The sequence below is a fragment of the Electrophorus electricus genome, chromosome 18 (assembly GCF_041902795.1).
Source record: "Electrophorus electricus isolate QZ-2024a chromosome 18, ASM4190279v1, whole genome shotgun sequence".
NCBI classification, from domain to species: domain Eukaryota; kingdom Metazoa; phylum Chordata; class Actinopteri; order Gymnotiformes; family Gymnotidae; genus Electrophorus; species Electrophorus electricus.
In genome coordinates, this window is record NC_137514.1 from 18,549,974 (window position 1) to 18,575,471 (window position 25,498).

The window sequence follows — 25,498 nt, forward strand, 5'->3', positions numbered from 1 at the left end:
TGTAACAAATTTATATATGTAATGTTGCTGACCCGAGTGCTCCAGGGCACGGGGCAGGACGCACAGACTTCCTCAATGGTGCAAGATGTTTATTAACATTAAACAACTACGACAAAGGTGGCACTCACACATAACACTTACAGTGAACATGACTCTACACTTAACATTAAATGAAGAACACATACACATTAATACAAATCAATGTACATTGATTTAATACAAATCAATGTTAATCAATAAACAAATCAATGTTACGGCTACAACAATGTTTGACAGAGACCGATGTTAACACATAAGTAGCAACAATGACCAACGAGGATGCACACACTGACAAGGGTTTAAATAGATAGACAGACTTTCAACAGTAAACCCTGTGCAGGTATGTGCAATCCCAGGGGGTGTGTTTATAAACAGTACACATGTGAGTCCGGTATGCACCCCCTGCATGAGGCGGGCTGTACCACATGATTTGTGGGGGGAGGAGCCTTCCATGACAATATACCATATGTTTCATAATTTTACTGCAAACCATAACACCAGTCTAGTCATTTATTGTCATGGCTGAAGAAAAATAGCTCATACATCTCTTATGCTGAGATAACAAACAAAAAGGCACTTAAGCGGAGCACTGATAGCACTGATAAATCTATTTTGATATAACTTTACTGTGGTAATAGCAGGACATCAAGGTCTCTGTGTTCTTTAATTGGCCAATCAAGTGTCTTGTTGACTTTGGTGCAAAGAACATTTAGCAGTTTCTTCAGAACAATGTCTACACTGCAGTGTATCAGTGGACCTGAAAATGTTGGAGGCTGTAATGAGATTTATGGAATTTATATACACAGACCTACATTAGATTTATTTTTTTTTTCTGATAACACTATGCTGAGTATGTTCCTAGTTCTGTTTTACCATAATACTACTGCTGAGGCATTTGGTTAAATTAGCAGCTTCCTGAAGTAACACTACTCCTAACACAACATGGCCAAGACACACACATAAACACCCACCTTCTGGGACTGGCTGCTCAGAGATTGAGAAGGGGAGACAATGTTTAATTAAAAAAAAAAAAGTTGCTTTTGAGAATATGGACAGGTGGCAATGACTAAGTGATGCCATAGAAAATCCAGCTAATTTATCCTGCATCAGGCCCCAAGAGGTCCCAAAGCCACACCCACTCATAGAGGAACCCAATTAATGTTTTGCAGATAGGAAATTAGTATTCTGTAGCACAGAGACATGTTTAGCACTGTTTTCCTAGGGTGCACCACACATAATAGCTACTCCTTTTTTTTCTGCACCACTGGGGAATGGGATTCCCCTATTATGAGAAAATTTTAATTTGGTCACTGAATAAAAACCTGAAACTGGGCAGGAGCATCTAATTTCTCTACACCTTTTGAACTGAACCTTTTTCAGAATTAGTTGATGAAATGTAATCAATCCTGCTGTGCAGAAGAGTAGCCTGTAACCTATGGACAGTGCCCACTCACTCACTCACTCACTCACTCACTCACTATCTATCTATCTATCTATCTATCTATCTATCTATCTATCTATCTATCTATCTATCTATCTATCTATCTATCTATCTATCTATCTATCTATCTATCTATCTATCTCTCTCTATCTCTCTCTCTCTCTCTCTCTCTATATATATATATATATATATATATATATATATATATATATATATATATTTAGAGAGAGAGAGAGAGAGAGAGAGAGAGAGAGAGAGAGAGAGAGAGAGAGAGAGACACTCTCAGCCAGACACTCTCAGTCTTTATCTTGTGGATGCCCAGGCTTACAAGAAAGAATGCTCCAGACATGGATCCTGGAACACTATATAGCTTCAACAGGGCTCTAAGAGCCTTCATCAAGAAGTCAGCAGAGTTGTGGAAGACAAACCTAGAGGCCAACTTCAGGCCAATAGCCCGAGTCACCATGAAGTGTGCAATTTACCAAGGAGATGCCCTGTCCTCGCTGCTGTTTTGCATAAGCCTGAATCCCCTCAGAGAAATCATCACCGAGTGACTACAGATATTGGCTACAGAATGGAGTGACCCTCAGCCAAATCCCCTACATGGTTCACATCAAGCTGTATGCCAGAAGTGAACAAGACATCGATTCACTAATCCATCTCACCAGAAAATACTGCAACGACATCGAACTGTCATTTAGACTGGATAAGTGTGATTGAATTGTTACAAGGAGATGGAAGATAGCCAGAACTGAGGGGCTCATATTACTAGCAGGTAAGATAGCAGATGTTGAAAGCAATGTAGTGAAGATAGACTACAAATTATTCCTCTGATGAAACTTTGACCTGGTCAGGGTGTGCTTTCTCTTACCCCCCAGGCCACGGACAGGACACAGGACCCCTCTGGCATCCTGATGCTGAGCAATAAAGCCATAAACAGCCTATCTTATCATGCTAGCCTGGCTTTCTGACCCTGCCCCCTTGGGTGTCATACGTAAATTTCTTTCCAGCCTGGTTATACTTCTACAAACTGTGATCATAAATTCCATCAGACTCAAACCCTTACCAGGACAAACAACTTTTCTCATTGCACTGAGATATGTTCACAGATATATGTATCTCTTTCCCACAGATTCACAAAGTAACAACTTGTCATTTAACCTACTAAAATTTCAAATGGTAATCAGCCAGTAATGAGTGGGTATTTTAACATAATATATTATGATATTTCTTATCTGCTCCCTATTAAATTGCATTATACATCCAGATATATTGAATATGTTACTGAATATGCATGAACCAGGAATGCCCTGTCTCCCAACATATACCTGGAAAGTTTGACCCCTTTTCAGTCTGGTACAAGGTGTGAAGCTGTTGTGAAGCTGGAGGGAAACACCCTCCAAAGAACTTCTGTGAGGAGAGACAAAGTCTCCAACTTTTTCTAAACTAGGTCAATAATCTCTCGCTAAGTGGTTAGAAACTCTCAAATCTCATGTTATCTTAGTTTATTTAATGTTTTTCTTCTTTCTTTGTTTATTAGTTTACTAATGTATTATTGTTAGTTTGTATTCGTCTGAATTTGTTCATCACATCTTACTTCAAGCAAACTCATCTGGCTGTATTGATTAAGACTGGAGTTCCATTGTGCTGCTGGTAACGAATCCAAACTCCTGCTTCAGAAAGGCATGTCTGCGAAGGCCTCTGACTCTTCGTCAGAGCCAAAGATCCAGTCCCTTGTTCCGAGAGTCCTGGTCTTTTCACCGTCATTGGCCTTCATCGCTTGTGCACTGTTGAACCAGTAATGCTGGGGAAAATATTTACTCTCTCTCAGTGTCATCCTTGCAGTCTGATGAAAGATGGACACTCTCCATCATGAGAGGATTAACCTCTGCACAACATGAGTATATAGTGGAAGTTGTTGGTATGGAGAAATCCTACCAATGGATGGAAAAGGCTGGATTAAAAGACAGCATGGAGTCGTTAATCATGGCAGCACAGGAAGCTCTGAATACAAGATCAATAAAGGCTGGGATCTACCACACTAAGCAGGACCTCAGATGCAGGCTGTGCAAAAATGCAAGATGCTAGCACATAAAGCATACATGGGATGCCATAACCAAGTGGCAGGCATTGTATACAGAAACATCTGTGCTGAGTGCAGGCTGGAATTTCCAAGGTCAAAATTATATATATATATATATATATATATATATATATATATATATATATATATATATATATATATATATATATATATATATATATATATATATATATATTGCAGGGAAGTACACCTGGCTTCCAGAGAAACAGGGAAGGCATAAACTGAGAGAAACACAACCAAGTGGCAGGGATCAGGATATGTAGAGGGACACACCCCCAAGCTGCACACCTCCAAGTCTAAATTGGAAGACTGAATAGTAGAGGACAAGACTAAAATTACGTGGGACCTCCTGATCCAAACAGATAAGCAAGTATTGCTGAAACAACATCATGATACATCATGATAGTGGATAGAGCGGAAAACAACAGTGGTGATAGATAGATTGCTCATGTCTTACAAATAGCTGAAAAAGGCAGAACTGGCATATAAGCCCTTAATGTTGCAGCACAAGAATCAGCACAAAGCAAATGAGTGGAAGCAAGGCTGTATCATACCAAGCAAGCCTCTGAGAGAATCAAACATCTTATTGGTAGGATGCAGGAGGCTGGCAGGAAGACCAAACACTGAGAAATACAACCACATGGCAGGGATCATCATGACTGGAATAACTGCAAGGAATATGAGTTGGACACCTCCATTTACAAATGGCAGGAGTCACAGATAGTAGCAGCTAGAAGGCTAGAAGGCTCGAGTGTGAGGAAAATTATATGACCACTCATTAAGAACATATGACAACTCACCAAAAAGACATAACCATTTACGGAGAAGATATGACAACTCACTGAGATGATATGACCACGCACTGAGAAGACATGAGCACTCACTGAGAAGGTATGACCACACACTGAGAAGATATGACTCATGGAATATGAATCAAGTCTTATGGAAGACATGGAAGCATGGTGGAATGAACTTCCACTAGCTGTCTGAACATTAGAGTCCATTGCAGTCTTCAAATGAAGACTGAAGACCCATCTATTTGTGGAATATTTATATGACCACTGACCCTGCTCCTATGTTGACTGAAAACTGAAAAAAACAACCTGAAACTCTAGAACTTAGTGTAGGGTATTGTTTAGTGCACTGATTGCGCTGAAACTCTAGCGCATATTGTTTATTGCACTGATTGTTATCTGAGATACAGCTTATGCATTTTGCACTTCTAGGCATCAGCATTGATCCCTGTATTTCAACAGAATGCTAGGTCATTGGTATCTTGGGTTCTAACCTACTGTACTGGCTAGGATATATTCTATGAGTATAGACAAAGCACTTTTGTAAGTTGCTCTGGATAAGAGTGTCTGCCAAATGCTGTAATATAAATATAAATGACCACTCACAGATTAATTGCAGCACCATCCTGATTATAGTTCTGTCACGGGACACCCCCCCCCCCCCCATGAGTCATGTGGTATGGCCTGCCATGTGCAGGGGTGTTCACTTGTCTGTAGCCACACCCCCGTGATAGCACGCATCTGTACGGGTTTATCGTTTAGTGTTTGTCAGTCTATTTAAACCGCCATCAGTGCGTACCTCACTGTTGGCCATTGTTTGTTAGCGTCTGGGTATAATGTTAGTATCCATGTGTGTCTAGCCTGTGTTAATGTTACAGTCTTTATTGTTAGCATTAAGTGTGTTCATGTTCACTGTTAATGTTATGTGTGAGTGCCACCATTGTCTTTTACGTTCCATGTCATTAAATGTTGCACAATGTTGAAGGAGTCTGTGTGTCCTGTTCCGCACCCTGTGGCACTTGGGCAAACATTACAAGTTCAGCCTCAATTCAGTTTAAAATTCAATACATTGGTTATTACAAGAAATAATCACGTTTTTTTTATTAGCGTAGATAGGAAAAACACGCACAATAATCATTGACTAGAATTCTATGACCAGGAGTATTAAATTTACTAGAATAACAATCCTAACAGGCAACCAAACCAATTTAACACAGTTAATTTGTGGTGGATAAAGACAGCTGGCTAATAAAGGGAATAAAGGAATAAAGGAATGAAACAAAAAGAGAAAGGCAACCGCTAAGAATGACCAAAGGGTAATCTACTTATCAAACAACAGGGCCAACAAAAGAAATTTATTACTCAAACAAAATTCCTCATGCAGGCTTAATTGAAATCTCGGATTATATTTATAATATTTTAATTTAATAATCTAATAGTCTAATTAATAGTCTATTTTAGTAGTGTATCACATATGCCAGGGAAGAGATAACTAATCTAATTTGATTAATAGATATTAACGTTCCTATTGATATGGACTGGATACGTAGAAGGGAAATGCCAGTTCTAATGACACACTGATGTTCGGCCCTGATGAACCATCTAGAGGTGCAGAAAAGAAGCGTGTAAACCATTGGAGCACACTCTGGACCGCCAGATTAACCTGTTAGGAGACAGGGTCAGTCCTTACTCCAACTGCTGGAATGGCACTGAAAGAAACATCCTTTCCTTGAAATTACCGTGATTCCTTGTAGTCGTTCTGGTAGCTCTGAGAGTGATGAAGGCCAATGATGGTGAGGAGATCAGGGTCCTTAGATCTAGGGACTGGATCTTTGGAACTGACTCAGACAATAAAGCCAGCCATAGCCTTTGCAGGCAGACCTTTCCAAATCAGTAGTTTGGGTTTGTTACCAGCAGTACCATGGAGCTCTAATGTACCATGGAGCTCTAGGTGAGTTTGCTCAACATAAACCAGGATAAACAAATTCAGCAAACACACAAAGAAACTAGTCAACTAATAAAACAAAAGAAAGAAAACAAAGGAGTCTTTCTAGCTGCTTAGAGAACGGTTATTGACTTAGTTTAGAAAACAAAAAATCAGAGTTTATGTCTAGCCTCTTAGAAGCTTGTGAGAGTTGCCCCCCCACTCCCTTTGTGCAAGTAAGCAGCACACAGATTAACACCTCATGCCAGACTAAGTGAGAGGAGCCAAACCTTTCCAGGTATATGTTGGGGAACAGGGACATGCTTAGTTCATGCACATTCAATAGACTTTGTTCCTGTGATGGGGGAGAGGAATTTCTCTAGGATATACATAGGATCCACCACAAATTAACTATAAAGAAAAATAAAGAAATAAAGAAAAATAAAGAAAATCATACACTACTACCCATTCCTGCTTCCTGGTCTTAGAATGGTTTGCAAACAAACCCTGGGAGAGGTAGAGCAATTGGACAATCACTTTAATTACTTTCCTAATTTCTAGAAGTTACAATCTACTAACTAAAAAATATATTGTCCTACTGGTTCATCTAGGATTTCTGGTAAATACAACTAGGAGTAACAATTTGTTTACAATATGCATGAGGTAAGCAACATACAAATAAAGTAATCTGGGTTTATAATGTAAATTAATAACTATTAAGTAATGAAATGAAGAATGTGACAGATACTTATAAAATAACAGGAGCAATATATTGGAGATATATATTAAAATAACCATAGATCACTGGTTGGTTATCATTTGACATCATAGTAGATTAAATTGCAAGTTGTTACTTTGTGAATATGTGAGATGAGAAAAGTTGGTTGTCCTGGATTGAGTTTGATGAAATTCATGGTCACAGTTTCTTAAAGTATCACCAGGCTATATAAGCTATTACCTTCTCATCCATGGGTTTATGACACCAAAGGAGACAGGGCTGAGGGTCAGAACACCAGTAATAGCTAGGCCGTTTATGGCTTTGTTGCTCAACCTTAAAGCAACAACGGGTCCTGGGTCTGGTCCGTAGCCAGGGGGCAGGAGAGAGCCCCCCCTTTTTGACCAGGTCAAAGTTTCATCAGGGGAATAATGTGTAGTCCATCTTCAATACATAATGATCCTGATACTATTACTATTTTGTTATTGACTGTTATGACAGATATGACTCAGAAATGTCATTGTTTATTGTTATTCCTGATTTGGCACCATGCATTGCCATTATTGTGTCTGAATATGAATTTTCCCATAATATGCTGATATAAACCTCCCTGTTTGCAACTGTGTTGCCTTGTGGAAAGAGAACTTACAGTCCGCTGCTCCGGGTGGTTTACAGTTTAAAAGTTTAAGAAAACAACTCCATCTCTGTTTTTAAAGTTTAAGAGTTCAAGTGCATAGTTTTGTCTCTATGTGAACTTTATTGTATTCTTCTGAATCTGTTGTGGAACCATTGACTTTCATTACTTCTCTACCCTCTTCTGGAATATATTACACAAGTATGTCAAACTCTCCTAGAAAACTACTATTGTGACTCATGAGGTATGTAAGATTAGAGTACAGCTAAACTCTGCAGAGGGATACCTCTCTGGTTGTACAGTACAAATATGTACACTACAGAAATATCTCCTACTTTGAAGCTCTCTTCCCACACACTGAGATCCTGCTGAGATTGTGAAAGTAGTCCAAAGAACTAAAAAAAACAAGTATTATGTCCAGAATATATCTATAAGGTTCAGCATCAAGAGATAATAATACAAAAATAAAACACTTCCTGTAAGAAAGTCATAATTTTTTATTTAAGATGTTAGCAACTAGTCAAATTAGACCATAGCTGCAACGCTGGCAGACAAGTGAATGTGTGTGTGTGTGTGTGTGTGTGTGTGTGTGTGTGTGTGTGTGTGTGTGTGTGTGTGTGTGTGTGTGTGTGTGTGTAATAGTGTACATGTATGCATGCATACATGCATAAGTGATCTATGTCTGTCAAAACTAAACTTGAGGGTCTCTGTGACATACACCCACCCACCCACCCACAGAAGCATGCACACATGCAAGAGCATTTCAAGAGCCAATGATTCCTGCATATCTGAAGTATCCTACTTTTCACTGTTATAGAAAATTATATATATATATATATATATATATATATATATATATATATATATATATATATATATATATATACACTTAAAACACAACAGTATCTGCACTCATCATTACACGTGAAGATTTAATGCAACATTTAGAAGCAGTTAGATTTGCTTTGAAATTTCCATGCTTCCTAAAACCAGTGTGCCAAAGGCATGTTGTTTGTTTTGTTTTGTTTTTTTAATTCTCTTTCTCAAGTCTTGCCATCTTTTATTTTCTCTTTCTCTTCAGTTTTTTTAGTGACTTCTATAAATTTCCATTTAATTGATAAATTCAATTTTTTTACAGCAAGAGAACAGTCATGACACCATGTAGAGTATTTTGATGGGTCAGTGTTTCATTTTAACACCTTTACTTCAGTACCACTCTTTTCAGTACCACCTTATTTTATGATTTTCACCTTAACTTGTATTTTCAGCATGCGTATTAATACTACGAGTGAGACAATGCAAAATCTCCCATGTTTACCTAACCCTGACATTTATTATATTAGTACATATTTTAGTGTTTAAGGTATAATTTTATGAAGTACAAAGCAGTTCTGTGTATTTCTATATGTTAATATATGTCCCCTTGCTTTTTTCCCCACTATTCTAACACATGGGGTATTACCTTGGCAATGAGTTCAAGTTCAAGTTCAAGTTCAAGTTTGGTTTATTCGTCACATACATAGTCATACACAGTATAACTCGCAGTGAAATGGTGGAGAGTGCTCTGTCCAAACTGAGGAAAAGAAAACAGGGGTGCATAGAGAAAAATATATATATGCAAGATAAATATAAATATATATATTCTATGTATGTAATGATTCGTCTAAATGTTTGATCTGATATAATTGAAAAAAAAAATCCAATAATAAATGTTAGGATTTCCAATCTTCACATATCTCATGGTGTAACGCCCTGGAGGTGGAGAGTGAACACACTTGCGAAGTGCTGGCACCTTGGATGTTATGTGAAACGGAACTCACTAGGGATGCCATAATGAACGAGACTAATAGAATATAATTAATAATAGATTTAATAACAGAAACATACAAGCAAGAGTAGAACAAAGGACAGACAGAACAACAGGCTAACAAGGTGATTGCGAGAACTGGGTAAAGAGGGCGTAAACACTTCGGGGAAGCTAATGAAGAATAACGATGATAAATGTAACTAGAACTAAAGGGGAATACACTGAACCGGGTTACTTATGATCAAATAAAAAAATACAGGTAAGTGGAACTAAAAAGGAAAACACTTGCGTACATAAACAGGGAAAGAGACACCTAAACGAAGCTGAGACTAACATGGAACAAACAACTTAGATGAAAAAATAGAAAGAACATATTACATGCAGCAGAGAACTAGTGACTCTGAATAGGGAAAGTAACATATACTGAGAGGGTAACGAAACATGGAACAAGGAATGAGAATCTAGTGAGATATACCAAAACACATATGCACAAAGGAGTGAGGATAAACAAGATCTAACCAGAAACAACCTTACCAAAACAATGAGACAATGACCGACAAACAAGAGATGCAGGAACGGGCTTTACATAGGACTACAATCAGGTACAAACTAGGGACAGTTGGACACAAAGGGGAGGAGACATGGAACCATGGAGACGAAAACAAGGAAGTGACTCAGTTGCTAGGGAAACGGGGAGTGTTCAGGTCTGCGGATGTGACACATGGCCTATCTTAACACAACAACTGTTATTGTTGTTTTAACATTTATTTAAACATTTTACATTTAAAATTTATTTACATTTTAATTAAATTTAATAAAAATTTTATTAAATATTTTTTTTAATGTAAATTTAAATTTAAAAAATGTAAAAATTTAAATTTAATTAAATTTATTTAAACTTTAAATTGCATGCAGACCAGTGCATGCAGGCAAACAAGTAATAGTGATATTATTACATGGCACTTAGGATGTGCTTTAAAATTATTTTTTTAGTGTTGACAGAGAATAAAATAAAAAGATACTTGAGTGGAGCAGAGAATGCAAAAAGGGAATAAAAGAGAATCTTTTTTTCTGAGAGTATTTTTTTTTATTCAGAATATTGCGCTGCCTCATAGACTGTCCATAATTCTAGCTCTAATGTTTTGCATTAATGATGGACGTTCCAGCATTTTTAGTGAGTTATATTAATTGGCTCTGTTTACCAATAAGAACCAATTTTTTTGGACCCGAAATAGATAATTCAAATGTGAGAACAAAAGAAATATTTCAGTATTATTGCAAGATTTGACTCAGATATGACTCAGACATGGAGATGAAGTTTCACTTGAGGCTCTCGCTGTACTCATGGGACCTAACTATTTCGCTTAAAAACTATTTCTTTAAAAAAAAAGCAAATGCTCTGCTCTTCAATGATCCCATCATTCACTTAAAAGACCCAGCTCAAAGAAAAATGCATCACTAGTACAGATAGCCCTGATGGTCAGACACAGCCCATAGTGTAATAGATAGATAGATAGATAGATAGATAGATAGATAGATAGATAGATAGATAGATAGATAGATAGATAGATAGATAGATAGATTCAACTTTATTGTCATTGTCATTGCTCAGTACAAGTACAAGGCAACGAAATGCAATTAGCAGCAGAAGTGCAACCAGTAGCAATGTGCAAACCAGAAGAGTGCCAGAATGTGCCTAAGTATATAACTATGGCATATTATATATATATATATATATATATATATATATATATATATATATATATATATATACATACACATACCCACACACACACACACACCCACAGTGCATCAGAAAGTATTCACCACATTTTGTTATGTTACAGCCTTATTCCAAAATGAATTAAATTCATTATTTCCCCTCTAAATCCTACACACAATACCTGTAACGTGGTGGCCCGAGTGCCGAAGGGTGTGGAGCAGGATGCACAGACTCCATCCACATGGACGAACATTCATTACATACAACATAACGGCATTCACATATAACACGAATAATGAACATGAATACATTAACAATAACGAGACTAATCTTGACATCCACACGCTACACCAACAATGATCAACGATACTGCACACACTAACAAGGGTTTAAATACACAAACAAGACGAGGTACAAGTGTGTGCAGGCATGGCCACAAACATATCCTCCCAAGTCACATGGCGGGCCAAACCCGTGACTTGCGGGAGGCAAGTGTTCCATGACAGAACCCCCTCTCAAGGGGTGCGGCTCCTGACGCATCCGTCCATTGAACGCGAACCTCCAGTTTGTAGGTGTGTTTAGCTTTCCTAATGCCCCTTTTCAGGTTGGCCCTGGCTGAGCTGTAGGCCTCAGTATCCCTGGCCCTGAAAGCAATGTCACGTGCCTTCAGCAGTAAGCAAACTTCGGCATTCATCCAGGGCTTCTAATTAGGAAAGATCTTCACATATCTAACAGTGGTGACATTATCAATATATGAGTTTATATAGTCCGTGACAGCAGAGGTGTATTTCTTCAGAACTCTGTGAGAGTCCACAGTGACTTGTGAGGAGAACATACTCCAATCAGTGTTATGAAACTGAAGCTGTAGAGAGGAGGCAGCCCCTTCTGCCCACACTTTAACAGCCTTTGTTGCTATTTTCACATGTTTGATGAGTGGCACATACCTGGGGAGCAGGAACAATGAGAGGTGATCGGACTGTCCCACATGGGGGAGGGGAACAGCCTTGTATGCCTCTACAATGTTCATGTAAAACTGACCCAAAGTGTAGTCTCCTCTGGTTGGGCAGGAGACATTTTTATGAAATGTAGGCAGCACAGTTTGTAAATTTGCGTGATTGAAATTACCTGCAACAATAGAAACTTTGTCTGGATGCGCAGATTCTTGTTTGCTGATTGCTGTACTCAACTCTTCCATGGCTAACTTGGCATTAGCGTCGGGAGGCATGTAAACAGCAGTGGCAACGATAGTAGAGAACTCGCTCAGTAAATAGAAAGGTCTACACTTAATCATCAAATACTCAAGATTCACAGAGCAATGACTTTCAGTTATAATGGAGTCCTTACACCATAATTTGCTTACATAAATACATAGCCCTCCTCCTTTACTCTTACCGGAGACAAAAGCAGGCTAGACAAGTAAGCATGGAAGATGAGGGAAGCCAATAACGTGTGGATGAGGGGGACACTCCTGTTTTCGCTTAGGGTCCCAAACTTACTAAATATGCCTCCGATTTCACATGCACTGCAAGCGTGTGTTGCAGACTGTTATATTGTGTAACTGGCTCCCCACTGTTTCCCTGCTGCAGATCAGGGTTGTACTAAACTCAGCATTCGATTAATGTTAATCACCTTCACTTCATTTCTCAGAGGTCTTCTCTCAGTCCCGCCCTCCCTGTCAGAGAGCTCGCCGATACAGATTCTGGCCAACTGGAACAGGAAACAGGCAGCAGCCGTCTTAAGTCCCCAAACACTTCACAGTCTTCTTTCAAGGCAAAGTAGGGAAGATGACATAATTTTCATTTCCTCCCCCAGTACAAGTGGAGCCAAGGAGTGTTGGCTGTTTAATTAACATGCGTAATTATTCACAGCCTTCCTTCTCATGAGTTTAGCATAAAGGCCTGTAGCTCAAGGCTCATCTTAATCTCAGTGGTATCTGGCCTAAACTATGACACAGAGGAACCAGGCATAACAGAATAGAGTTCCACCAAAGAATGTTGCAGAACTGTATTGCAGATGGCTCAGTATTGTGACACCTGCATAAATCAGGGTGTGTTTTATGTAAATAATATCTATTTGAAATAAAACTGTAGCATGTTATATTCATATAATATGTAAATAAGGGAACCCCAGTCAACTGAAATGAGTTTTACCAAGAACTTTACAGAGTTCTTTGTTACTGATGACTCAGAATCATGACACATGCATGATTCATAGAGCATTTTGTGCAAATGATACCTATATGAGGGGAAATTAAATCATGTTGTATGCATATGATATGTAAATAAGGCGATGAAGGCAACAGAAATGAGTTTCTCGAAAAAACTTTTAAGAGTCATTGGAAACTCAGATTCTGAGATATGTATATGGATGCCGGGATACTACATATGGATATACTTGGATGTGACATGATGATAGATTGTTATGGCAGTTTATTTTTATAAAATTGATATTTGTATGAATTTCAACAAATTTAATAATAATACGATTCTGATGAAGTGCCTTAATTGTGGCAAATACATGTACTCACTAAAGTGAATTATTAAATATGTCTCCTTATCTGCTCATGCCTTGCATTAAGTCTTCAACTTTTTTTTTTCATTTTCATTTATACCATTGTTAAATTTGTGGGTAGGCAGGCAGTTCACTGGTTTTGGGTATTAGCACCCATATGTCAAAATCGGAAATGTGAAAATTAACTTTATTGTGGTCCTTTATTCCATGTTCCTCATCCAGTTCCCTGTAGTGGTATCACCATCCAAACACCACCCTGCTGCTGGTTTAGGTGCTGTTGCCCACTGATACCTGCTGTTACTGATCTCATGGGTCTAATACTATCCCAGTTTTCCAAGCAAACATGAAAGCAGGGTATTGAAGCATGGACTGCAGGAAGCAGCTGTAGGGATCTGCATGGAGGATCAGCAAAGGCACCATGGGAACTAGTGGCAAAGCCTGATACAGGTGGAGGGGAACTGGAGTTCTGTCAGGGACACTCCTGGGTGTAGTTGGCGCGATGGGGAATGTACACACACACACACACACACACACACACACACACACACACACACACACACACACACACACACATATACACACACACACACACACACACACAAATAATTATTTTTCATACCTTGCCAGGATATGCGCATAAACATGTGAGACATATGTATAAATCAATCAATATATGTTTTATATAAGGTTTACTCTAAGTCTAATCCTACCTTCATTTCCGTGACCAAAAATGTTTATACCCTTTAAAAGATAAACATAGCTTTAATGTTGTTTTTGTTTGTTTTTTGTATGTTTTACTAATTCACCCATTTTCCTTAGTTTCTTTGACATACAGAGAACCCATTCCTGAAAGAATATGAAAACAAACAAAGATACTGACACATATGAACACCCCCTCTTACACACACAGATAGGATGGCATTCTTGTTGGCCTCAGTGTATTTGAAGATTAAGCTGTTAACTCCCCACAGGCCATTGGGGCATGTCTCCAGACAGCTGGGCCTGTCTCTCTAATGAAGACACTAATATAGCTTAGAACAAAGAGGGAGGGCTCATTGTTTCTAACTGAAACATTTGCTGAAGTTGGCAGCTGAAATATAAAAATACATGAACAATTATTAGATTATGATAATTGTCATAAATGTCATTGATGACTTAGCTCTTGTAGAATCCTATTCATTGTTTAATTCATTCATGTTTGGCGCTGTGTTGGCACAGTCTTTCACCTCGAGAAACAGGCAAGCTGACAGCTTTTTTTTTGTTCTGTAAATGGGGACTGTCCAGACCTACCCAGGACTGAAACACCAAGTAGGTGGTGTTATGTTTTGAGCCTGCCTGTAAAAGTGTGGCCCATTGACAGAGAGAGTAAAGGTTACTTGAGAGGATAGCAGTAAAGGTTATTTACACAGCTGTTTGAGTGCAGAGAAGTGGGCTTTAAACAACCCATTTCTCCTGGACTTTGGAATCTGGCCTATCCATCAAAGACTTCCAAAAAGCTTCTGAAATATAGAATATTTCAGCTTGTATGTCCTTTGTATTTATTTATATATGTATTTATTTTGCTGGTTTGTTTGTTGCTGATTTATTTCTTTGATTCTTATTTTATGGGCCAAATAAGCACAGCTGGCTCCAGGACATCTGGCCAGAAGTGGCCATAAGTACAGCTGACAGACACAAGTGCAAAGCCAAAGAATTCTTCTGTTGTGACATTCAGAGGACAGAATTACATAGCAGCGCTCTAGGTGGCTTGGTACACACTGATTGCATGAAGGGGACTTAATATGTAATTTTTTTTGGTGGGTACAAACAATTGCATTATCACCATGAGTTAATTGGCAGTTAGCGCCCGCTGGAACCTTGTGTCATTGTGGAGAGTCCAGATTAAATTCCATGCAACCATTTTAATTTTGCCCCACTGTTAGTCACATTCAAATGTTTCTTTGAGAATTCAACCTTAGCGTTGTACATTTCAGCAATTACTGGGCCTGCCAGGGATATTAAATCACAGTAGGACAACATAACAAAGTTTTATGTTACCAAAAATCACATTTCATTTTTATAATTGAATCTACTATTTACTTAATTTACAGCTGTTTTATGTTACTGTACTTATAGAAATATACATTTAATGATACATTTACTGTAGTTATATTAATGCCAACTTATTTCACTTAAGTGCCAGACAGTTGAGATAATATAGGATGGAATAAAAATAAAATCAAAGGAACAGTCCATTTCTTCATAAGTAAAACATCTCAGTGCCTCATTTTCTCTCTGTCCCTTTACCTCAAATCTCAGTCCACTTTGAAATTCCAAATGTTCCATTTCACGGTTGGATCTTTTGCGACACTCCCGCTCTTTCCACGTGAGCCTCACTCCTATTCTCTCATTCCCTTTATTTCTCTCTCCATGCAGCCAACAAACCTACACTTCACACACCTAGTTTGTTACGAGCCATGCCTATGCTTCCCAAAGCTCTAGAACATATTCACTTCCTCAGAGATGTACAAAAACATTACTTGCCAAGTGAACTGAAACTTAGAAAATCAAACTACTATTAAAACATATGTACATCCAAACTAAAAGTTGTAATTAAGTAATTATTGTGGCATTATTTGAACAGTTTCATACCATCTTTTTGGACATTGAATGGGGGAAGTGAGAGTGAAAATACCAGGATATAGCTTTACATGTTTCCCACATTAACTCATTAGTGACCAGACCACAAGAAAATTTGGTAAAGGCCCCAATGACTGCTGCAATAAATCTGAATTACGTTTTCAGTTGTAAAGTCACTGCATACATGCATAGTGTCATTATGACCTTGAGAAAACTGTTTAACACAGTACTACTTAAGGACTACCGTAACGTCTCAACCCTCTTCCTGAAAATGTCTCAACAAATAGGCAAGAGATAAAAACCGCTCTCTTGGGTCAGGTTATAAGAAGCTTACCATTAAAAAAGAAAATTAAAAAACCTTTAATTGTACTTTTCTCAGTTTTTTTTTTTGGTATTAAAGCACTCGGCTATAGCAGGTGATTTGCAGTCTGATCCCTTGAGAAAGTTATTTTTGAATAAGGTGCTGAGTAAGATACTAGATGATTCCCCCATTATTAGCATGAGTGTATATATTCGTGGATTATGATTAAACAAATCAAAGGTTTTTTAGACTCCTCCCCCGCTGTATTTAGGAAAATACATATTAATTAGGTATTAAACCGGGTATTATCACCATATCTGAAGGTTTTGTGTGTTTTTTATTGTTTTTTCTTCTTTTTTCCCCTAGAAGATTTTTTTTGGGTTTAAATGCTGGCAGGTGTGCCATGCTCTGTGATCACCCTCCTGCACTACTGTTTTTCCAATGGCAGATTTACACCTTTTATGAGGAATCATGTCTGTCATCATCTTCTGCCCATGGAACCATCAAGACACTGTTTGCCAATTTACTGTGTGCATGCTGTGCACCAAATCAGCAGCGGAGGCGGACAGTGGGAGCAAGGCAGTGGAAACGCAATCTCTTGCTGGACTTTTACCACAGCAAGCCTCTACCTTACGATGACATTTGTGGAAGCTGCGTGTAAATAAATAAATAAATAAATATACAAACTAAAAAATAAATAAATAGCTAAGAATGTTGGGCTCAATGGCACTGAAAAAGTAAAAGGCATAAACCACCTCAATTATAAACATGTTCCAATTCAGTGTTTGGGTTTTTGTCTAATCTGTCAGACAAGTTTTTCACCTTTGTGTATTTTTTATGTAGTTTAAGGATTTATTAAATTTATTATATTCAGTTACATTTACATTTACAGTTACATTTCTGTATTAAAATGTTGTGGAGGGTTTTGTTTAGATGCTAGGTATGAATGATATGGGTGATGTGTTCATTCTTGGATGCTTAGACGTTCCTTTAACAAACATGGGCTATCAATGCAGGTTTGAAGTATAACGTGCTGGTGGAGCATCAGTGTTATAGATCTGCCCAAGGGGACACCGTCATGTCCAGCAGCTTGACCAAAAGCCCAGAACACATTTCAGCAAATTTTCCACAACAGATCTGTGTGGAGGTGGGAGTGTGGAAGTGAAATGGAAATTTCGCTTTGGGACCCTTGGTCAGTCTTCACATAGCTTCAGTCTCTTGATCAGAAAGGGAAGCACAGTTAGAATACAAATGAGCTCATTCTCAGCAGGTACTGAAGGTGTGAGGGCCAAAAGGATAGGCCAGCTTTCCAAATCGATCGTATTGCATTGTATGATATAAACAACATTTTGTGGTGCAACCTACAGTCACCCATGTTACAGCTAAAGAAACTATAATGGTCACCTCCAAGACCCAAGTTATGGGTACGATGTTAGTATGGACAACTCAACAGAGACTGCATTTAACCTAGACAGACAATGTTTTCTCACAAAGAAATCACAGAAATCACAAATGACAATAATGACACTGTGATACAGAATGAAGTGTGATACAGAAAGGAATCATTGTAGATGTTATTGTCCATCCTGCGCTCTGAGCTCAGCTGTTTATAAGCATTTATACAAGGTGGGAGGAGCCTGAACTGTGAACAACTCTGCCTTAGGCATCAGGAGAATGCCTTTGCTATGCTGCAAATGGCTACCTATAAAGACTTCTCGGCACTGTTCAGATTCAACCCCAATAGCAGCACACAGAAAGTGGCAATAGGATCTGTAAATGTTGGTTTGACCTTAAAGCATGGCAATGATCATGTAATTTCAGGTACATATTGTCCAACAGACAAGCAAGAACTTTATTATTACTGTGACCAGTTCCTTTTCACTAATGATAAGCTAAAATCAAAATGAGAAAATAATTCTGTTCTTGATAGATTTGAAAGATTTAACTCAATAATAAGGTAATGTTTGGATAAATACTTCTACACGTAAAGATGTTTCAACCTCAACTGGGCATCTATGCTCAGCTTGTATGAAGCTAGCCTAGCTAAAATAATCCCTGCAAAGAAACTATTGATAAGGGCACAGAATAAAAAAAGAAGACTTGCCTGGGCTAATACACACAGACACAGACTGACTAATGAATGTAAGTTTTTATACACCAATTAATCGAAACGTGAAAGATTTGGGATTGCTGGTTATTCCTCCAAGGAGCAATCCCAGAAGAATTTCTCCTTTTGTGGCTTCCTACACATGACAGCTAACAAATTCATTGTCCATGAATTCTCTATGAGCTCAGGTTGAACATGTACCAATTTGACATAAGTGCTCAAGCAGGACTTTCTCTGTTCTCTTCCTGACTGCATGCATATATATATATATATATACATAAGCAAACCTGATTTGACAAGCATTTACATTTTAGGCACAGTCTGTTCAGAGCCCATGCAGGCTATTGGTGCCTCTATGACTTCACAGTTGAATGTTGTGTTTTTGAGTAGGCTGTAATGAATCCAAATGCAAAGACTGTAAACATTGCTGTTACCCTTGATGTATCTCGCATCATTAAACTGAATTAATGGATCAAATAAGAATTTGTTTTAAGAAATTACAGCTGGACTCTGCTTCTACAGTATGGTTAAGGACAGTGACGTATGCATCTGCAGCAGCTGTTTATCAGACATCATTTTACCTCTCACCTGTTAAAAAAAACCAAAAAAAACCATACAAATATGGCTACTTCAATATGTGACATTCTTCCTGGAATGTGTATTCATCTGTGTAAACTTTAGCTCTACATCTTGGCTGGATGTGAAAGGAATCTCCTTCACAGATGATGTTCTTGAAATAGCGCCATTGAAATGAATAAAATATAGCCCTTGGTGATGAATGTCAAATAGAAAACATGGATCAAAGTGATGACATTTTACAGAACCATTTTACCTGAGATTGTGACATATACAAACCATTGTGTTTACCTGCTCATCTCTCTCTCACTCTCTCTCTCTCTCTCTCACACTCTCTTTTTCCCAAAGTCCTTACAAATTCCCTCTTTTCTGTCTACTACAGTTATAATAATATATGGCGGCACTCTTTTCTCATTCTCTCACACAATGTCTCTCTCTTTTCTCCATCCATCTCAGTCTCTCTGTCTGGAAACTAGAGGAAATCTACTGCTATTCTCATTTTTTGAACATGTTTTCAATAATGGCATCACTCCCACCTCCAGTGAGCTCTCACCTCACTATAGCACAGCACTGTCTACAGCCCAAACTTCAGGAGGTGGAGCCAAACACGTCCCATGATTCCACGTGAACGAACTGCATGGAATGGAACTTGCAGACGTGGCTGAGTGATTGATAGATGAGCTCATTTACCTGCTCGGTGATGGGTGTGTGATTGATTCATTCCTGTGGGTTGGCAAGACCTTGTTAGAGAATGACAAAGATATAGATTGGGGGATGTACTAAATGGCCTAGAATTTGTTCTGTGTATGGGTGGATAAGAAAGTTTTAGTTGTGTTAACTGATCTGGGGCTTGCTGCACTGTTGTATGTGGTGTGGATTTAATGACCCTTTTAAGAAGAGTAAATATTTATGTTCACTAAATTATTATTATTGTTGTTGTTGATGCTTTGCTTTACATACAGATATCGGCTTTTACAATCACTCACACACTTATGAGAAGCGACAGCCAATTTGCACACAGCATACTCTCTATCAGAAATCACAACCCCCTGGGGGACTGAGTGCAGGGGAAGGGGAGCAGGTTAAGACCAGGACAGAGCACCAACCATCACTGCACATATATACACACATTCACAGACACACACACACAGACACACACACACACACACACACACACACACACACACACACATATATATATATATATATATATATATATATATATATATATATATATATATATATATATATATATATATATATATATATATATATATATATATGTCACATTAATACAGGATAGAGTTTATTTAGAGTATCCAATCAACATAACCTCCATGCATAACATTTAGAGCATCCAATCAACATAACCATGCTTTTGGACTGAGGGAGGAAAAGAGGGAAACTCCATCCAAATGTTGGTGTAGGACTGTTCTCAGATCCATTATGTGTATCTCGATGTATAAAGTCTATATGTCTGTATTGGTACTCTCTGTTTAGAGTCTGCTCCTCCCACACAGAGCCAAACTACTGCTCTTTTCTCTCAACAGGTACACAAATTTTAAATCAGTACATAAACAGCAATTTTTCATCTTTAACTTGTTGGGTCACATCACATGAACTGTGCCTCTGTTATAAAAGGTTGAAGCAAATGTCATCAGCTCAAAGTTTTTCATTGCTGAGAGACTTGGGCTTTGACTTCCTTAATGATAGTCATTAATTTAAAAAGAGAGAAAAAAAAAGAGTGGGGTTGAATGTAAAGCTGCAGTCCCAGTCCCTGCTTTTAACTACTATCTCTCATGGTGACACAACACCTGCCACTGGAGTTTGACCCAGATGTGCTGCTATTGGGTAACCTGCTGTGTGATGTAGTCCTCAAACAGCAATACTCATATCATTGTGTACAGAGGAACAAAATCTTATGTTGAGAATGATCTTATCAAGGGACAATATATTCAAAGTACCTAAGAACCCCAGTGATGAGGGGAAAGTTGTCTATCGGGGAACAGGTTGGGGTCAGGGGCCTCTCGTATGTCACTGGCTCTCTCAAGGTTTTTGTTAGCTAAGGTTTTTGTCTTCACTCAGCCATTGCGAACTGGATTTTTTTAATAAATTAAGAGTTCGGATGTGATGTGGTGATTATGTTACTGGGATTATGGGGTGAACAGTGCTATTGTAGTTCCTTACACTCTACAGTCAGTGCTAAAGTCCATACTTCAGTCCATGCTACAGTCCATACTACAGTCCATGCTAAAGTCTGTACTGCAGTCCATGCTACATTCCATTCTACAGTCCATACTACAGTCCATACTACAGTCCATGCTAAAGTCTGTACTGCAGTCCATGCCATATTCCATTCTACAGTCCATACTACAGTCCATACTACAGTCCATGCTAAAGTCTGTACTGCAGTCCATGCTACATTCCAATCTACAGTCCATACTACAGTCCATACTACAGTCCATACTACAGTCCATGCTGCAGATGGGTGGTAAGAGAGCTGGATGCAATCCAGGAAAAAAATCCTAAAGATTGGAGCCAAAAGGGTTGTACTGACCATCAAGTCTTCTCTGACTCCATTTTAAAACACAAAATCATTAGTTCTGATTTCTCATTGCTAGTGAGATGACCAATCGTGAACAAAAGCACTGACATGTAGACTTTGCATTTGGAAAGTTGTTTCCTAGTTCCCTGTAACACCCCATAATGTAAAAATGCAGTTAATATTGTGTGCATACCATCATAAGCTCCTTTTCATGCCACAAAATCCAGGTCATTTTTTACTTTTGTCTTTTTTAAGGCCTTGAAACTGTACAGTATACATTTGTCAGAAACTGCTTCTCCAAATACCACTGAGTGATAAAGACTTGTAAAGTTGCATGGTTCTAAAATGGCTCTAAAGGCAGTAGTGGTGAACCAATGTGTAAACGCCTAGAGCACTTTGCTACCATTCTCCACATGCAAATGGCTCCTTCCCGCTGAGCCGACATTTCTACTTTAAACTCATTATAGCTGCTTCAGGCCTCTCTCGAGCCTCTCTTCCCTCCCTCCCTCCCTACCTATGTTTACATTTTGTCCTTTTCCCCACTATCTCCTCTTTTATGCTCCTTTATGTTCATTTCATTATTTCTGTCCCTTCCAACCTTTGTCTGCTGATAGATCCACTGAGTCCTGAGCTGGATGGTCAAACCACGGCTTCTCTTGGTGTTGTGTTAACACCAGGTTCAAAAGAAGAAAAAAATGTAAACTTGCCAGATGCTTTCGACAGTGGTGTAATGGAACAGTAATGAAATTATAACAACAAAATGATAGCTGAACTATAGTTATATTTGTAATTGGAAAACACAATTTAAAAGATACTACAAACATTTTTTGGACTTGTCCATCATTTGCCTGTTCTTGCTTTTTAATCTATTGTCTCAAGTATATAACTTTTCAAACTCAAAAATCTTTCTAATTTCACTACAGCATCAAGCAAGCAGCAATAGGAAAATTGATCTTTCCTTTAACTTTTTCTGGAGTTACTTTCTGCTTCCATGGTGTTAATGGTGCTTGCTTAATTGCTGCAGAGACATCTGGCTGCACAAGTGGGAACACAACGAAGCACAGGACTCATCAGTATTCAACAGCTGCTACTGAACGTATGGGGAATTTTACAGTGGCACTACCTCTGGTGATATTTATTTATTGTTGGTTTGTTTGTTTGTCTGTTTATTTATTTGCTTATGTGACAATTTGTGTTTGGGTTGACTGATTGTACTAGCAGAGTGCTCCCAAAAAGAGAAAGAGAGATGTAAATGATCCCCCCATTCTGGCAGCAAGCCAGAGTGATTGCTGGCATTAATTAACATGCAGCACCAGGACTTGGGATGGGGGAGTTGGAAAAGTGGGGATTCTCTGACTGGATCAGTGTCTGCAGGAAGAAGGCTAGAAAAGAGCTGAGGTGTCACGAAGGCAGACTAGACCAAGGCAGCCCAATTCAAACAGCTGCCTTCCTCTCCCCAGCACTGCAGGGACTCTGAGGTCATGAATGATTTAGTAATGTTTGCATTTGAAGAACGGGAGCAAAGGAGGGAAATCATAGACTAATGCATATTCTTGCATTAGGTTTTTTGTTTGTTTGTTTGCTTGTTTTCTACCCCAGTTCACACTGAGTGCATGAAGATGAGAAGAGAAGTGGTTGGAATGTACATGCTTTCTAAAGCAATTATTATTATAAGTGTTTTATTCTTTGCATATCAGTTCAACAAATTTGTCTTGCCACTGAAAAAGTCCAGATGTCAGACGAAACTGATCTAAAGAGCTGTCTGAGATATTCAAACTGTCATTAAGTGGAATGACAGATCAAGGGTTCAATGGTCTCGAAGAGTTTCTCTTTGAGTGATTATTGGTCAATCTCCAGGTCCCAGAGAGCTGTTTAGAACACCTGGCACAAACCTGGTGTTACATGTGTTCTTCTAAAGTCAATTTGAAGATTGTGACCACTGAAGAAGCAGCCAGTTTCCCCCCACCACCACCACCCCAACCACCACACACCACCACTACCCCGCCTTCAGGTTATATTGCCAGGGCATTTGGTAATGTATATTAATTGGTGTATGACTTTATTCATTTGCATTTATTTATAAAAGTCTCTGTCAGTATTGTAGAAGCTGACATTACAGTTTATTCATATGTGAATTTATGAGCAAGCTGCCTAACTGTTCATTTGTATTCCTTTCATGATGCTGTTGCTCTTTTATTGCTAGCAGTAGGGACATTAAAGAACATTATCCTGCTATTATATGACAGAAAGTTAACAGTAACATTAAAAGCAAGTTACACTGTCAGTTCAGAAATGTACTTTGCAAAGTGACCTTAACTTGTCGTCAGAGCTGTCAGATCAGTCATTACAAATGACTGAAGAAAAGTGCACAGGCTGAAACAACATGCTGAAACCGATACCAGCAGTATCTATTCTGTATGTTACTCTCAAGTATGTGCAATGAACGCTCATGAATCTGTCACCTCCCTCTGCTCATGTTGTGCCACTCCTTTGATATGCTTTGCTAAAGATGTGGGGTGTCTCCTCCATCAGTACTGTTAGTTAAAACTTTGCAGTATTATAAATACTGAACACCCTAGGAACATCCATTTCTGAATATCAACACTTTTGCCATGTATGATCATAGGTCAATGCGCTCAAACACTTTAACATGGTCTAACACAAAGCTTGACACAGTCTAACACAGAGATTCTTCGCCCAATCATTGGGGCCCTTAGGCCTTAATGGAGAGCTCTGCAGTCCTCAATTACCTGCTTCAGGCAGATGATAAGATGGAAGACAAAAACCTGATTGGCCAAGGGGTCCCTTAACACTGGATTAACCTTAACCTTTTTGGGACTGAGGTCTATTTATTAATGCAGTACACTGTATTACAGTACCTCTGTAAATTACAGAGGTTAATTTTTAGTTGTTTAAGTTGTTCTTTTCAAAATGTAGAACAGACTCCCTCGGTAGTGACAAACTTTATTAACACACAACAGTGGCACTCACACATAACGTAAATGGTAAACACTAACATTGACACTGAGCAAAGGCACAAATAAAGGTACCGTGAACAGATGCAAACATGAACAATGACCGGCAACACTGCACACATGAGCCTGCGTTTAAATACATACACATAACAAGACTAAACCAGGTGTGGTTACAAATACGATAAACAAACAAGACCCTCCCATTGTACATGGTGGGCCAAACCACGTGACTCATGGAAGGAGAGCATTCTGTGACAGTGTGATTGTCATGGTCGGCCCCTCCCTGGTTCTGTTCATCTCGGTGCCCTGACCCTGGACTGTATAAACTACCCTGATTTTGGATTTGCCAAAAATAAATCTAATAAATTTGCGATTGCGTCCGGCTCACTATTGCTCCACATTACAGTGATCATACACTCCAGAAATTGCCCAGAACTAATCACACTGTGCTCCTCTGTTCTGACACAGTCCCTCTTGACAATTCTGTCTTCTTCTGTCACAGCAGGTTGTTCACAGCACTATACTCATCACCTACAGCCTAGAGATGCACAGTTTTGTTTTTGTTTTTTTTAATGGGAGTCTGACAGGATGGAATGCCCTAAACACATACCTCACAGCTGTCAGATTAGCCGCCTCCTGTGTTACAGATGCCAATACATTACAGCCTTTGAGCTAACAAGCAA